Genomic DNA, 17,104 nt, shown 5'->3' with positions numbered 1-17,104 from the left:
TATTTTCAGCACTTGATATCGTGATCAGCAAGTATTAGGGAATGGACAGGCACAGGAGTCCGTGAGTGGTTCTTCCTCTAGCCCTAGACTTTCTTAGCCATTTTGTTCCTTGGGTAACTCAATTGACCTCCGAGTTCTAAGGAGGTAGTGCCTTAATTCACATTGTGATTATACAGTTCAAGTGGGATAATAAATTTGGAAATGCTTTATAAATATTTTATTTAAATGTTGGGAGTTATTATTCTGGGCTGCCAATAAATAGTAAAGAAGACAAACATAGTTGAATGATTTTTATGAGTCCCACTAAAATCGATCTTTTATTTTCTTAATATTGCACGTCTATGCAAGTCTCCATATAAGGGACCGATTTTTAAATTCCAAAGTCATCCTAGGAGTTCCCAGATGTCCAGAACTCATAATATAAACATTAGGGAGCAATATTAAAATATAGCAAGGGCATGCCACTGGTTTTTATAGCAATCCAAGGCCAAATGAACCTCTACTGAGATGCACTGAGACTTTTCTCCTCTCAAAAAATATTTGGGGGCACAATTGTTTACACAAGTAGGACCTGGAGTCCACAAGTAAAACGACACACCTCTGTGGAATTCCGGCTCTAGAATGCAAACGGTATTTCATCTCCAAGTGCGAGGCTCAGCCACCGCTTTGGCCTGCCCGTCCTGGGCACCAGGTTGGGTTCTGTAGGGTCAAGGGCAAGTGGACACCAACCTCAGTTCCCGGGGCACAGAGCTGCTCTTGTTTATTGCGGTCTCTCCTCTTTCTCCACAAAAACAATTTCAGGGTTTGCTTTGACCCAAATCCCCTGTTGCCCTCCGTTGAGGGCTAGGGGAGAGGACTGGGGATCCAGAGGCAAGACAAAACATCTTCATCGGCAAGAGAGGGAAAAAGTAGAAGCCAAGGAGAACTGAGCAGCTTGGGAGGCAGCTAGCCACTTGGAGATGCACGAAGGGCAAAGGAGAAGAAATGTAGAACATGCACCAAAAGTCAGACGGACGGCTGGAAATACAGCTGTGGTCTCACAGACTCTGGCCATCCGAACCAGATTCAATCATCACGTCTGCGCTGCTTTCCATTCCCACAACTGAAAGGCTATTATTAGGTGCGTTCTCTCCTTTTCACATCTCCAAGTAATGCCTTCACAAAACATTCCAGAAAGTAAACAGTAGCTGTAGGCCGTTGATTACTGGTTTCCCAGAACACTGTGTTCTGTCCTGTTTCTCTCCATGTTCCTTTAATATTGAAAATAGGAAATGACTGAAGGGCTGAATGGTCTGCGGCGGAGGCAGCACTGCTACGCCTCCTGCTCTCCACTCCACTCCATCCTGGTGCCAAGCAGACAAAGCCAGGCGCCCACAACAGGGGAGTGTCAACTACTCACCAGCTGAACAGTGCTGTCCTCTCTGCCAATTGCTACTTTTTAGGAAGTACCTCTGCTTCGTTTCACCAGGTACGGCTCATTTTAGGTAGGGGTCTTTTTCTTTTTTGTGCTGGGTTAGCATCTGAACTGCAAGGACTGGTATCAAAGCACCTTTGAGCAGCTGAGGTGCACAGAACCCTGGGTAAGAAGGGGTCCGGCCACCACGCCCAGCAAGTGACTGTGCTGACAGGGTCAGTTGTGCTTCCTGTAGATGACCTCTCAGTCCCGTGCTGCTTCCTCCCAGCTCTGCACCCACCAGGAGAATGTGTGTGTGACACGCCTGTTGGAAGAAGGGCACTGCCATGTGGAATGGCCCGAGGGTTTAAACGGAACCCAGGAAAGACAGGCGGAGGGTAAGGTCTTTCTGCTCATTTGTTAGTGCACAGGGATAATCTCTGCAGGGCTGAGGGAAGGAAGGAAGTGCTCACAAGCCAGGCCTGGGTACTTCTCTGCCAGTGGGGACAGAGACCAGGTGAACTGGTGCAGCCATGGTCTACACAGGAATTTCCCCAGCCCCCTCAAAGCACCGGGGAGCACAGTTCTGTTTGCTTAGTTTTCCCTCAATATGTGTCTCAAGCAAAATTAAAAAGGGAAAGGTGAAGGAAAGCCATGATCACTGCAGTTGAACAGACTTTCTGTTGTGTGCCCTCCACCTTCACTCCTGAGCCTCGGGAACACTCGTGAGTACATTGGTACATGGAGTTGTTGGGCACACAGGACTGTCTCTCCCTTTCCGTGTTGACGTTGTTTTCATGCTTCACTTTGTATGTGTAACCAGCCTAACCACTGCCCATGAGCTGCTGTTTATAATGGTGATAGGAAACTCAGTCTTTCGTGGGCTTAGTCACTCAACAAGTGTTATTAGACCTGTATAAAGTCACAGAGAAGATCGCTAAGGATGATGCGCTAGGGCCATCCAGCTTTTCAACAGTCTTAAAACCAACCCATTTATATTTTATTTTATAACATCAGACTTCTGTCACAAAATTAACAACTATTTTTCCTAAAGAAAAAGTAAATGTGAAGTTCAAGATCTCACTGCACTCCTCTGGGTCTCCATTCCTTAAATCTGACCCCCCAACCTCCCTTCTTTGACAGGGGTTTACAGAAACAGCAAGGTTTTGTCTAGCCTGTTAGGTCACTGCCTTCTCTAACTCACCAGCCCCCAACACCTGAGCAAGAACACAGAACCTGTGCCTCAGCCCCACTCAGTGCTTAGCACAGAATGAGAGTCCTCGGAAACCAAGAGCAGGCACTTAGGACCTGGGAGCAGAGGACCATCAATCACCGTGGTGAGAGAAGACCAAGGAGGTCTTTGGGAAAACTAGACACATCCCATTCTGTGAGTCAAAGAGAGGCGTGAAGCATGTCCCCTCCTTGATAAGTATGATTTCATTTTCATTTCAGCCACCTACTAATCCAAAAAATTTTTGAATGTTCCTGGCACGGGGAGTTCTTGCCAGAGCCGGTGGCTGTTCTGGTTTCCCACTGAGCGCTACCCGTGATCCAGAGATCAATAACTCCAAATGGCGCTTCCACAGGAGCACTTCCTCCCGGAGTCTGTCAGACACTCTCTCGTGGAGACAGATGGACACGGTCTGCAGGACCTGCTTCCTCACAAGAAACCGTCTTTGAAAACTTTTGAGAACCAGCGGGGAAGCCCGTCTGTTTCTATTTAAATGAGCTCATTACAGTTAATATTTTTGTGACTTCCAACCAGTTGTTCAATCATTTCTCAAGTGTGATATGTTTTAATCAGAAATGAAACTCTTTAGGACGCAGATATTGTTAAGACCCATTTTAGTTGTGTCCTTTCAGGAACCAATTTTCTGAAGTAAGGTGATTTTTTTTTTTTAATCAAAGTGAGGGAGACGAAACTTAAGCTGCTCCTTTGTTTGCAGAATGTGCAGATAGTAAGAAGGTCCCAAGTCCGTTTAGGAATGACACACTACCCCTGTTCTACCTACACAGGCCAGTTTCTCTGACAAGCCATTTTCTATCTGGGTTTAGGGGATTTTATTTTATTGACTGCTTTAAAAGATACCGTAAATCTACTCTGACTGGCATTTTATTGACCAAAATAATCTAGCAAATGGCACTTCTGATTTTACCAGCAAGATGAGAGTTGATACTTGTAATGATGACAGAAAACAGCAGGCTCTGAGCCAAAAAATCAGATGGTGACCTAAAGTGTCACCGGCCCAGGAATGTCAGAAAGCAGCACCTCTGAAAGAGAAGAGCTCTCCCTGCAGGACCACGGTGCCATCGGGGCATTTTAATACTGGAAACTGAGGGGCTCCTGTTGACGACATTAGGAAGTGAAAATTCAGTCTGTGACTACTTGAAATAGCAGCCTGTTTGTGAGCACGTCCTGCAGGTTAACGTCTGAAGGGCCACTGCCATGCCAAATGGCCCCAAGAGACAAGGGCATAAGAGGAATCCAGGAAAGACAGAGGTGGAGAGTAAGAAGGTCTCAGTGGTCATCCGCTAGTGCTCGGGAAGGTCTGCTGCCAGGCTGGAGGTATGGCACATGCCTCCCGCCCCAGCCAGCTCGGTGACCAGCACACCGTGGGAATACGCTAGAGATCACGGCACCCACTGTGTTCACAAACCAGCCCTGGAATTTTAACTTGGTTTCCTGATCCAAGAAGAGGATAAATTGAGTCATGCAAATATGGCATCCGATGTGTTGGTATGTTACGCCCCCTTATAGTCAGCTGTCACTCAGGAAAGGTTCTTCCTCTGTAACTGGGATGACCACTGGGTGCGGCTGGGATGTACAGCCCTGAGTCACACTGTGCACTGAGGACAAGCTTAAATCGAGACTGACACCCTTGGTAACGGAACCCAGTGCTGGCTCCCAACTATTGCATGTCTCTTTATTCATTGCCTACGAAAATGTTAAGCAGAAAATGTGTTACATTTTAATTCCTTAGCACAATACCTAATAATACTGAGTGTTTGCTAAGTTCATGGTATTTTATGTACCTTTATTTTTAATCCTTGTCATATCCCTAAAAGTATCACTATTTTATCTATGAGGCAATGAGGCCACATAGAAATTAGGTAAATCCAGGATTAAACAGCTAGCAAAAGGCAGTCAAGGTTCAACTCTGGGAATCTAGGAATTCTGTCCATCTTCTCAATCATTGGACAATTATTAATGAGCACATTCCATTCACCAACAAGCCACACAAAAGCTAGGCTGAATTTAAACAAGGTTTCCCTCTTCACAATATCATCTCTAGTATATCTTCTCCCTGGTTCAACTCTGATATTCAGGCAAGTATCCTTTTTCATGACTGTGGTGGGTCTGAGGTCAGGGTCTTCACATGTGGTACAACACTCCTCAACAGCGAGTTTTCCGTGAGTAAACACTCTGCGTGCAAAGCCTATGGGTGGGCTGGGGGAGGCAGGGGCAGGGCGGGTCCCTCCTGCAACTCCTGCTTGCTTTCCAGTGTGCACACTGAGGCTCCATGCCCAGACACCCCCACCTCTTACACCGTTTTTCTCCTTTCCCAATTATCGATCCTGGGAGTGTTAAACGTAAACTTTTTACCCTTTCTGTTCTTGAAGCAAACACACAATTAAAACCCAGGTGTGTCTGTCTCACTGCAATCTCTGCATGGAAGTTCTAAGATACTGCCCAGGCAGATCATGCAGTGCTCTCCGTCACTGAACAAGAGAGATGGAGAACTCTATGGGGAGAACGAAGCACAGACTGTGCCCTCGCAAGGGCCACCTGCACAGAGGAGGGTGGAAAGCAGGTGCTCCGAACACAGGCACCGCTTGAGAAGACAGCCTTTCACGTGGGAGGACCAAGTGGCCACGCCAAAACAGTGGAGGCTCCCATCAGCTTCTGACTGGCATGACTTGGAGGTCCAGGCGGTAGCAGCACCAGGTTGGTGAGGTGAGGACAGGCGCAGGGGACCAGCTAGACAGAGGGATCAGGTGTCTCCCACAGTGCAACTTTGATTTAACCGTTTACTTGCTCATACGAGCATATTTTTGCTGAAAACCAGCTGTGTTCAGTGTTCAAGCTCTGAACAAAATGGAATCCACCCCTTGTTCTCCAGGATCGGGCAGCCTCTCTCAGGAACCCAGGTCACCCAGAAAACAAAATTCCTCCCCCTTCCACCCCAGACTAAGTGACAGAGAATGCCAGAAATATGGGCTGGATAAACAGTACAGAGTGGTCAGAGGTTGGAGAGAGTGCACTCCAGGGCTGGGCTGGCAGGAGCACCTGCCAGGCAAGAGACCCCGGGCAAGGCTCGTGCCTGCAGGTGAAGAACCTCAGCTAAGCCTAGGATGACAAGCACACGTCGAGACTACCCTGAAACAGACGTGTGTCCTGTCCCCAGGCTCCATTCCTGCCGCAGGGCAGAGGAGGCCCCCAGGCCTCTGGTTTAGACGAAAGATGGCCCCACACCTGTGTGAATGAACTACCCATGGAGGCAGGGGCAGGGGATGCAGGGGTGGCAGGGGTACAGGGGAAGGTTGAAATTCATAGCATGATATGAATTTTAGCATGAGATCGACTTTTCCCTGCATGCTCACATCCTGCTAGTATTAGGGTAAGTTTGCACCCCAAGTCAGGACAGAGAGAGGCAGTTCACAGGAGGGCCACCTGGTGAAGGAAATGGACAAGTTAAGACATCTAATATTTGGCTAAAGTACTAATTAAGAGAAAACCGGGGGTCAATGATGCTAAAAATAAATTTATTTTCATATATGATAGGTGATACATACACATACATATATGATAAATAGAGAACGATTCATATAGAGATATGACTCTTTATCTCCAAACAGACTTAGCATCTACTCTGAGGGATGAGTCTTCCTGGCCATGTCACTCACCATAGGAAGTTACTTAACCTCTCAATAAACTAAAATTTTGGCCATCTCATAGATAAGCAATTTGATTAATAGTAAGTTAACTTGCCATGCAAGATTCCCTGTGAGGATTAGACAGATGCCGTGTGTTAAACAAGTTTGGTACACACTAGTCAATAAACTCAAGACATTTGTCATGGTTTGGATAGAAGATGTCTCCCACAAGCTCCTGTATTAATGCAGAAGTGAAATGATTAGATTATGAGAGCTGTATTCCAATCAGTCCATCCTATACAAATGGACAAACTGGGTGGTGACTGTAGACAGGTGGCATGTGACTGGAGGACACTGGATATTGGGGTACGGTGGAAGGTGCCTTTTCCTGCAGTGCCTGCCCTTCTCACTCTGCTTCCTGGCTGCCAAGAGTGAACACTGCTCCCCACCACACCTTCTGCCATGATGTCCTGCTCACCTCGGGCCCATGGGGTCAGCCAACCATGGCCTGAACCTCGGAATCCATGAGCCAAATTTCCTCCTCTAAGTTGTTCTTGTCAGGAATTTTGGTCACAGTGATGAAAAGCTGACTAACAGGGCATATTACTAATTACTTGTTGTCTTAGTTAATAACAATGAATTTAGAGAGGGCTAGCCACCCAGAATCTTCTATCTCAAACCTTGCAGTAAATCAGGAAATGCAAAATCCACCCCAAAGCAAGTAGACAGTCTTGGTGGGCCACATTCCTGAAGGAGGTGGCCTCCTGCCAGGTGTGGCTCTGGGGACCTGAGGGAAGCCATGGACTGCTGTGCTCATCGGGCAATGGCTGTGGCCTCTAGGACTGATGACATATCCCAAGGGATTAAACTGTACACTTGAATTGTCCTGAACTCAGGAGATGGTGCAGGAGCATCTCAGATCATATCAGAGGAGCCGTTTGGATTTCTGTCCTCACCTTACCTGAACTGTGCGGCAAGCGACGTGATACCTGTGAGATGAGGACAAGTGAGATGAGGAGCTCGGGGACTGCAAGTAAGAATCTCAGCCAGTGTTTGGCAAGAAGGGCTGAAAATGCACAGAACCAAGATTAAGCGGTTTCATATCAGAATTGCTTTTCCCCAAGATGACTGCAACCACCCCTTCTTCTGGCTCGATTCCCCATGACGTAACGTGGAACAGCTCTCAGGGTTGTCAGGGTGCATCCCAGCCCTCCTAAGTCGGAATGGCGTGCTGGCTCCTTGTTCTCCTTGTGAAATGCAGCCTGCTGCCCTCCTAGCAAGCTCTTGGTTTCCTTCATTGTACTCACCAGAAATGCTGAGCTGCTTCCCTGCTCAGAGGCTGAATTAATAAATTACAAATGTCTGCTATCAAAGATTGGGGGGTTTTGACAAGTGATGCACTTGATCACAAATGCAAGGTTGTGTCAGGGAGAGCTCGCGTCTCCAGGACAGAAGCGGTGGATCGGATCGGCTCTGAATGTGCAAAATAAACAGGCAAGTTTGATGGGCTCAGATTCATGGCAGAGCTTCTCAATATTTCCTGAGGTTCTAATCAAAGGAACATCTTAACTGGTCCCCGAGGGAAGGGAGATGGAAGGCGCCCGCCGATGCCCACTCCACCTTGGCTCCTCACAACTTCCCCTCCTTCCCTTTGCCTGTTTCTAAAAATACCTTGGCAGGTAAGAATTAGCAGCAGGATGTTGTTTAGTCAAAAACAAAAATCCGCTGCATAATGTACCGCACCTTTAAAAATTTTAACATCTATTAAACTAAAATCAAGGAAATTGACATAGATAGGATGAAAGAAGATACAGCACTCGAGCTTATGCCAACTAAAAATAAGAATTATTAATGAAGCTCGGCTTTCTTCTGCTGTGCACATTAATTATTTATGATAATAATACTCTGCACTGCCATATTAAAGAATTTTCTTCACCCAGCTTCCCAGAAAACTCTGTCTTCTTGGGGGGTAGGGTGGGGGCAGGAGCCTCAACATGTTAAGCCCACAAAAGAATACATTGCGCTCTGTATATTTATTATACTGGAAGATGAATATAGTCTTGGGTTATTAAACTGGAATGAAAAACACATCTTATTAGAACTTACATGGTGATTTTTATTCTCACTAGTTTCATATAAACTTAATGATGCAGTCTGCATTTTTATGCTCATCTATTTTAAAATGGTGCCTGGAGCAAAAAAAGCTTCCATTAATGCCAGTTTGGTATTTCAAATACAATTTGATGTAATTTACTTCAAATATATGTGAACAGAGAAGGATAACGCCAAGTGCATTTTCTAGATTCAAATGTGGGTTAGCTCATGGTGATGAGTTGCTAAGTCTAAATTTTTTTGCAAAACCAGAAAAAAATTCTTTTAGTTATGAAATACAAAAAAAAATTAGATGAATCTTTACTAGACTTTTAGTGGGGGAGAATGCTAAGATTTATGATAAAAAACTAGCTGTAATTTTGTTCTTGGTTTTACTACTTATCAACCATAAGTGAATAACAATGCATTTCTCTAGTGATAAGCTGAGTTATCAAAGCTCATTGTTTTCTTATACTAATATGGCATAGCATCAGATTCATGGATGCATCAATATAAAACCATGCCGTTAGACAAGTTGGTATGTTTTAAGCTTGGAAGATAAATAAATGCTTAATTTCCCAATCTTTAAATTTTCTCTCAATGGTTTTAAGAAGAATTCTATTTTAAAATAACTTTCAAAAATAATTTATATACATATATGTATGTATACATATATATATATATATATTGTTTTTAGGTTCTATATGTGTTTATAATTTCTTGGGTGGGGTTTGGCTCATGCATAGGATGCTTGCCTGGCATATGTAAGGCCCTAGGTTCTATCCCTAGCACTGCAAAAATTAAATAAAATAAAAATAAATATCATTGTTTTAACCACTGCCTCTACAGTTTTTTGTGTGTGAACTTGTAAAGGGGTGTAGTCACATTACCCCTTTCCTTGGTGATCTGTAGGCTGCAGGCTGTTTTCCCATGTGCTGTGTTGAGTCTCCACATGGGCGACCCCCACGAGGGTCTGGGATGCCTGTTGGCAATGCTCGCAGGACTTCCTGAGAGCTGATCCTATCCACGGCCCACCCCTACAGGACACCAAGAGGCTGACAGGGCCCTCGCTCATTTCAAGGGTCATATCTTTCCTGTGGCATCCCCAAAACAAACAGTCTGGCCAGTCAGATTTTATTCCTCTGCTTCCTGTTTTAAATTGGTTTTTAAAGGGCCAATTATTGCTGATGAATTCTAAAACGTCCCTTCTGCTGAAACACGAGGCACTAAAAGGAGAAGGGACCCCATGTTGTCATCTCCTTTGACTGTGGCGCTCTAACACGGAGACACTGAGTGCTTTTAAACTCAAGCTGGAGGAAGGTAGGGCACAGTAAGGAAGACGGGGAGGACACTGGCCAGGCCTGCCAGGAGAGCAGGGCGTGGACCCCCCTCAGCCTTCTGATTTCCAGGGAAGAGCATGGGCGGAAGTGGCCTGCTCAGGGGGGAAGAGGAAAGGATCCTTGCTTCTCCCCAGGTGCCGGACAGACGACAGGATGAGAAGGACTGGCTGGGAGAGGGAACCAGAAAGCACTGCTTGTGCCCACTGCAGCCTGACCCCGTGTGCCACAGACGGGGGCTGAGGGGGGCGAATCCACTCTTCTGGAAAGTGACCCTCAGCAACCCACGAGCTCACCGTGTTCCACAGGCAGACCAGAGCGTGACACTGCAGCCATGACATGGCCTCAGCAAGCCTGATCTTTCTCACTGAGAACGCTGGCATGCATTATTTAAATTTTGAGGGCTTTTGTGTTTTATTGTATTTCTTCTTTTTATGGTTGCCGAGTGTCATAAATCAAGAGCTCCTTCCTTTAACCCAATTGAATCATTCTTCATTCCACCAAATGCTATTGAGAGGAAGTGGAGAGAAATAAGACCTAGTTCCTTCCCTTAATGAAGATTATATTCTAGCAGAAAACCAATGTATAAATATCCAAACCTTACTAAACAGTGATAATTTCCATAAATATTGCACTGAGAGTATTCAAAAAGTAGGTTATGTCTCCTTGTTGAGATCAGGGAATAATTCAGAAAGAAATGAAGGCTTTCTGGTTGGATGGTAATGGATATTCAAAGACTGAGGGGTAAAAGAGAACTCAGCACAAGCAAACTATTAGAGCAAGACCGCAGGGTCGCTGTAGCAAGATCCTAAATTGTCTTTTCACCTTTGTTCCCCTGTACCTTGCAAAAAGTAGGTACTCGACGAATCCTTATTGGATGAGCAATTAGGACATCTGGAAGCTGACACCGTGACACCTCTCCTGTAGGAGTGGGTGCTTGGACTTCATCCTGAAGATTCTGATAGAGGAACAGGACCCGAGCCATGCCTTACATGGATGAATAAAGTCCTGGCCAAGGAAGAAAGTTGGGGACCTGAAGGCTAACACAACTAGACTTTCACCTGGGTAAAAAATGAGAGCAGATGGGTAGAGGGTGGATGAAGAATACGTTTCAGAAGTTGATTCATCAAAAATTGTAAATACCGGGGCTGGGGTTGTGGCTCAGTGGTAGAGTGCAAGGCCCTGGGTTCAATCCTCAGCACCACATAAGAATAAATAAATAAAATAAAGGTATTGTGTCCAACTACAACTAAAAAATAAATATTAAAAAAAAAAGAAATTGTAAATACCTCCACATGAAGCACATTAAAGAAGTCCTCAATTTTGAGCTTAGGTGGCTGTTGTAAAGGGTGTGTCCGTGGAAGCTGTTGGACAGTGTGGATATCTATGGGGAACGTTTACACTACTCAGACAGCAGGAGGTCAGCAGACTCAGGACCTTTGGTACAGGGTCTCTCTGTGGCCACTGCCCTTTCCATGTTCTACTGACTGGCTATCTATGGGGAAAACAACTTGAACTGTCTCCAGAAGAAAGTGATAGTTATACAGTGATTTATCCAGATCTGAAGACTACAGGAATTATCAGAGTAACTGGCTTTAGGGGTGAAGTCTGAGCCCACTAACAAGCAGAGTCCTGAAAGAAGAAACCATGGTCTAGTGTTAAGATGCCAAAACGAATGGAAAACAGTGAAAAGGTTTCCAGTCAGACTGAAGATGTTAGTGCACCTAGTTCAGTAGATTTGTTCGTCCTTTCATTGATGATTTGGTGTCCCCCAAATGGCTTCTCCCCAGAATGATGTGGAGAAGGTTTGAAACTGCAGACGCCCTAGCCCCACTCCTGGGAATTCGGAATCTGTTTGTGATGGGGCCCAGGAACCTTAGAGGCCCAACGTCTTCCACAGTCTTCACAGAGTAAAGTGACTTCACCTTCCATCCCTGACTTTGCACTAGTTCTATATCAAACATACTGGTATTTTCTCTACTTCCTTTTTAGCATATCATCTAAATGTGCTTGGAATGGAAGAGAGAGAGATTTGGCACCCTAAGAGGACTTGTTTGGATAATTGAATCTTGTGCATGCAGTCATAGGTAATGCTAATTACCCCATGGACTCATTGAACAACTGCAAATTGAAATCAAGTTTTCATTTCTCCTTTGTGAAGGAAGGACTTTTCCATCCAAGATTTGTATAATTAGTTATTATTGTTGTTTTTAATTCAAATAATAAATTGTGCATTTGCCCCAGTTAAATTGTATTTTGTTGTATTTTGCTCACAATGTAAGTTGTAACAATTGTGTTGATTCCCTGTTACCCACTGAATTTGTGTACTCTCTAGCTTATCATTATCTGCGGACTTGACAAGAATACCTTCTGTGTCCTCATGCAAATCTTTACTAAAATGTGGAATGGAATAGGGCTGAGAACAACGTTCAGTGGACAGTATGTTGGTCTATTTTACATCATTATAACAAAATATCTTTGTCAAGCTAGCTTTATAAAGAAAATAGGTTTATTTGGTTCATAGTTCTGGAGGTTTCAGGGTATCATGCCTGCATCGGCTCAGCTCTGGTGAGGATCTTTGGACAAATGTTGTAACAACAGTTGGAGCACATGTGGGTGGAGCAGATACCAGCTCCAGACAGAAAGCTGGACAGCTGGGTGGGGCCAGGCTTGCTCTTTCATAACGGCCTCTCAAGAACTAGCCAAGGGTCCCAAGAGCACTATCTTAATCCCTTCCAAGAGCAAACCCCCCATGACCTAAGGACCTCCCACATGGTCCCACCTCCTCCTAATGTCATCACACTGGGGCCAAGTGTCTAGTACATCAACCTTTAGGGGACAAAACCCATCACAATCACAGTGGACGGTCCCTAGAAATCTCTGTCCATACCCATAACCAACCATGAGCCAGCACCCTGTGGAGCCTAGTATTCTACTGCAAACCCACTCGGACATGGAATCTCCATCCTGTTATGAGAACCCTTGTTAAACACCTTTCCAGGGTCTAGAAATACTGCACCCATTTTCCTGACTAACCTGGGGGTAACTTGCTGAAAAGGGCACTGATTGGTAGGATGACTTGCTCTTGGAATATCGCTCCATCCCACTGGTAATTGTGTTCACAGATGATTGTTTAAATATCCAAATCTAGACTCTAACCTGAGATTTCAGTCATGAGGAGCACACTCTTCCCAGGCCTGGTGTGACCTGACTTTACTTCAGCCACACTTTCATAGACAGTCCACCCTGCTTTTTTGAGAGTTGATCAGTGAAGATATGGCCTGCAGCCAGGGGACGGAGTCTGGAACTATGACACCTCTATAGAGATCAGACCCCAGGCCTTGACCCTCTCAGGCACATCAGTTGACTGTGTTTCATCCACACAAACCACCCAGGAAAAATGAGTATCCTGCTCCAGTGCCATTCTAAGTCAATGAGGATACATAAGGAATTTCAGGCTTATTCATTTTTTACCGTTCTCCACAGTGAATGATAGTCATCTCATATTTGTTGTTTATTGCAAAGAATTTCTATTACACAAACACACAATGTTTGCAAAACTTCTATTATCCCCAACCATGTATGAAATTAAAATATACATAGGCTACTGATTTGCTCCACCACAGCAAAAGATTTTTTTTAAAAAAAACCTGTGATTTAGACCAGACACCAGCAAACAATGATTTACTCACCAAATTCAATTGATAGCATGTTTTTATAAGGCCTTCAAGCCAAGAATAGTTTTCAAATCATCATCATATGAGTACCTATAGAATATCTTTGATTTTTCTCTGTCCTGCAAAACCTAAATATATATCCTATCTAGTCTTGTGCTGCCCCTGATTTAGAAGAGCAAACTAATCATAAAACAGTCACAAATCCACTGAAGTTTGTTGATAATTTACATTTTATCTTATTTTTTTTAAAGTGCCAAGTTAGTATTTATCATCTCCTTAGCACTGAGCAACATGCTGAAAGCAACACAATATATTCAGGGCTTGTTTAGAGGTAGAAAGAGACTCAAAACTGTAGGGTACCAGAAACCCAAGTTGTCTGCCTCCTGGTCCTCTGAGCAGCCCGGTTGGGCATTCATTTGATGCGAATTAGTGAACAAAGCAGATGAGAGATCTTGCTATAAAACAGCATCCTTTCTCCATGGTTACCGAGACAAAGTCTCCAAAGAGGCTAATCAGCTATATTAGAATGAAGATGACACAAATCATGGATGTAAATAAGAAAAATAAAAGGAGGATCAAAGTTCCTCTTTCCCCATGATAATTCACAGTGTCTTTCCAAGTATCTTCACCTGAAAGAATGTGAAATGAGAAGTGTGGAAGTTGCAAAAGAGAAACTTACAGAAGCAGAGTTAGAAGGCACCCTCCTCCTTCTGCAGTCCCTACAGTACCTGCTTCTGTTGGGCAATGCCGAAGCCCAGGTTGCTGCGGGACCCTCAGCTTGAGGTAAGGGCAAAAGGCAGCAATGTCGCCCATGCATGGTGTTAGGAGTCAGCAAGTCTAGCTGTTGTCAGAGGCACTGATTTGGGACTCATCTTTCGACAAAGTATATATGCTGATGAAAAGCTGCTTTCGTTGCAGAGACTGCTAATTGTTTGATTATACAGGTCTTCACATTAATGAAGCACTATTCCATGGGCTTGGAGCATGGCGTGCAACCAAATTACCACCCCAGCACTCACGCTGTGAAATCTGATTATTCATTAGCCAGTCAGTGAGTGGTACCAACATCTTTTCTTTTTTCAAACCATCAAATGAGAATGACTGCTGTTCTCCACCACCCCTACCCCACCCCCACCCCCACTTTAAGAATATGAGGACTTGCATTTGTTGCACATGGGGGAAGGGAGATGGCAGAGGTGGGGTTTCAGTAGGAGTTGTTTCGCACATTTAATTTGGTATGTTATGACAAACAGGGAACCATATAGATTGGCATTTCTTGCAAAAATTGATCACTGGTCACCTTAGAAAGCTTCACATGCAATCTGTCCTGAGCCTCCTCAGCCACTAACTGTGGTTGTTTGAATGATCTGGAAGGTCACCATCATCTCAGGGCTGATTGACAAGCACCACTGTGAGGAAAGAGTTTAAGGTAAACCCGGGAGGGGGGTCCTTTGCTCGATCTTGTGTGCTCTACCTTTGTTTGTCTGCTCTTTTGTTTGTTTATTGTAAGTACTTTTTTACCCCCACAAATAAAAACAGGGCAATCATAAGAGGGCATAATTACCAGATTTATTAGAGTCATTTGAGGCTTTTTGGTAAGTGAACAAAATGTTTGCTTCATTTAAACTGGAATAAAAAAGATTATGTCTTTTCTTTCCAAAGTCAGACTGACAGGGATTTAGCATGACAGGTTTAAAAAATCCACCTCCATCTCTTTCACTGCCAGCATCAAAAAGTCAAAAGAACTCAGCTATGACTGCTCTATTATAACTCCGACTGGCTTGGTTTCCAAATCCATGATAGAAATCCCTGCCTCTGTACCAGGGAAAGATACTGACACTTTGGCAAATGGGATTACCTCTAATGAGATTACACACAAAGTGATTAAGATGTGAATTGACACTCCCTGGGAGAGACAAAGAGGTTCCTAAAGATGCAGAAGCAGCAACGGGTGAGGGACACGAGGAAGAGCCTTCCTGGAGACAGGGTACCCTCCTCTCACAGCCCTTAGGAGAGGAGCTAGGGACAGCTCTGTCCTGCTGAAGAAGGACACAAGAAGATGAATGTCTGTGGTCACCACTGGGAGGGCCTCACAGTGAATGGAAACCCACATAAAAGTTGTTCCTGACGTATTTCATGACAGAACATGAAGGGGCTCTCCTCCCCACAGCGGAAGCATCTCTCTGGTAACTCTTCCCTATTGCTCCAGGGTGAAGACGGCCTGCAGGGATCCTCCACACGCATCTCCCCATTGAAGCACATCCTGCTGCTTAGGGGAAGCAGAGAGGCCTGAGCCAATGTGCTCATTTTATGGATTAGGAAGCTGAGGTCTGGGGGCTCAGAGATTCGGGGTATTCAGTGGCACTGACCGTGGGACTAGGACACGATTCCCTGACACATGGCTGAAGAGGTAAGAAACAGGAAGGACACTGCCAAAATCCAGACCAGCTTGTCAGACCCTCAGAGGGAAAGACAGAAATGACTAAGGGTGAAAGGGACCGAAATCTGCTGTGAAACGTTCTTTTAAAATAAAACACCTGCACATTTCATCAGCCCCAATTTCCTACAGATCACCAGTCAGTTCTAGAAGGGACTCCTGCACACGTAGGCACTGTCGACCCACTGGGACTGGGGGGCGGCAGGGACTGCCAAGTGTTGCCTGGTGTCTACTCTTAACTTCCTGTCTGACCTTTAGAAATTCTTATCTAAAGATACTAAATGGATATATTAACACTTACCTGTCTCACTGGGGTGTTCTGAAATGTCACTAATTAATGTTTATAAAGCACTTTGAGACTTTCAAATGGAAAGTTCTACACACAGTAATTACGAGTATTAGCATGATTATTAACATAACAATGTTAGTTACCAACTTTGTTTTCACTTTCTAATTTTTGCTAAGAAAGACAATCGCTTTACTTTTTATGGGAGCATGTATTCCTCTCTCTCTCTCTCTCTCTCTCTCTCTCTCTCTCTCTCTCCTTTTTCTCCTCCTCTTTCTTCTAGAGCATGAGCCTTCATAAGCAGGATTGTTGTGCATAGCAGTGAGCTCACGGGTTCAGAAACCATCCAATAACCTGTTAGAATTTTATGTGTTTTTTGTTCCAATTAAGTTATTTACAAGAAATCCCACAAGCAATCCTATTATAGTAAATATAAAAGTGATTTCAAAACTGGCATTGGACACAATTCCCTTTAATTTCCAGATAAAGGCTATACTGCTGCTTTCTGGGAAGCTACATGCAGACATTTTATTATCAATTTCAAGGGGGTCCTGGACCTCCAAATCCAGAAATATTATCACCTGCATTTAGCCAGGCACTGTTCTAGACAATGGGGGACATCAGGCCACAACAAAGACAAAAATCTCTATCCTGTCTTACATGAAGGTGAGGTAGCAGACAATAATAAATAGAATAAATATTTAGAGCTTATGGTGTTGAAACAGAATAAGTTTATGCAATTAAAACAAAGAGTAGAGCAGGCTAACAGAAATGGGAGTGCTTGGTAGGCTCTGTCTACAGGATGAGATAGAATACTCCAGGCTGATCTCATTAAGAAAGCAAATTAAGAATAAATGATTTAAAGGAAGTGAGTGAGTCAGCTCAGAGTTTACCTAGTGCCAACACATTCCAGACAGAGAGCAGAGCTGATGTGCAGGTCCTTACTGGGCCAGGAGTTGGAATAAGCAAGAGGGGAGGAGGAGGAGGGATGGTGGTCTTAGCCAGGAT

This window comes from Marmota monax, unplaced genomic scaffold (assembly GCF_021218885.2).
Source record: "Marmota monax isolate L192 unplaced genomic scaffold, Marmota_monax_Labrador192_F-V1.1 WCK01_AAM20220418_F8-fsc00259, whole genome shotgun sequence".
NCBI classification, from domain to species: domain Eukaryota; kingdom Metazoa; phylum Chordata; class Mammalia; order Rodentia; family Sciuridae; genus Marmota; species Marmota monax.
The sequence above is the reverse complement of the archived record's forward strand: the minus strand, read 5'-3'. Positions refer to the sequence as shown.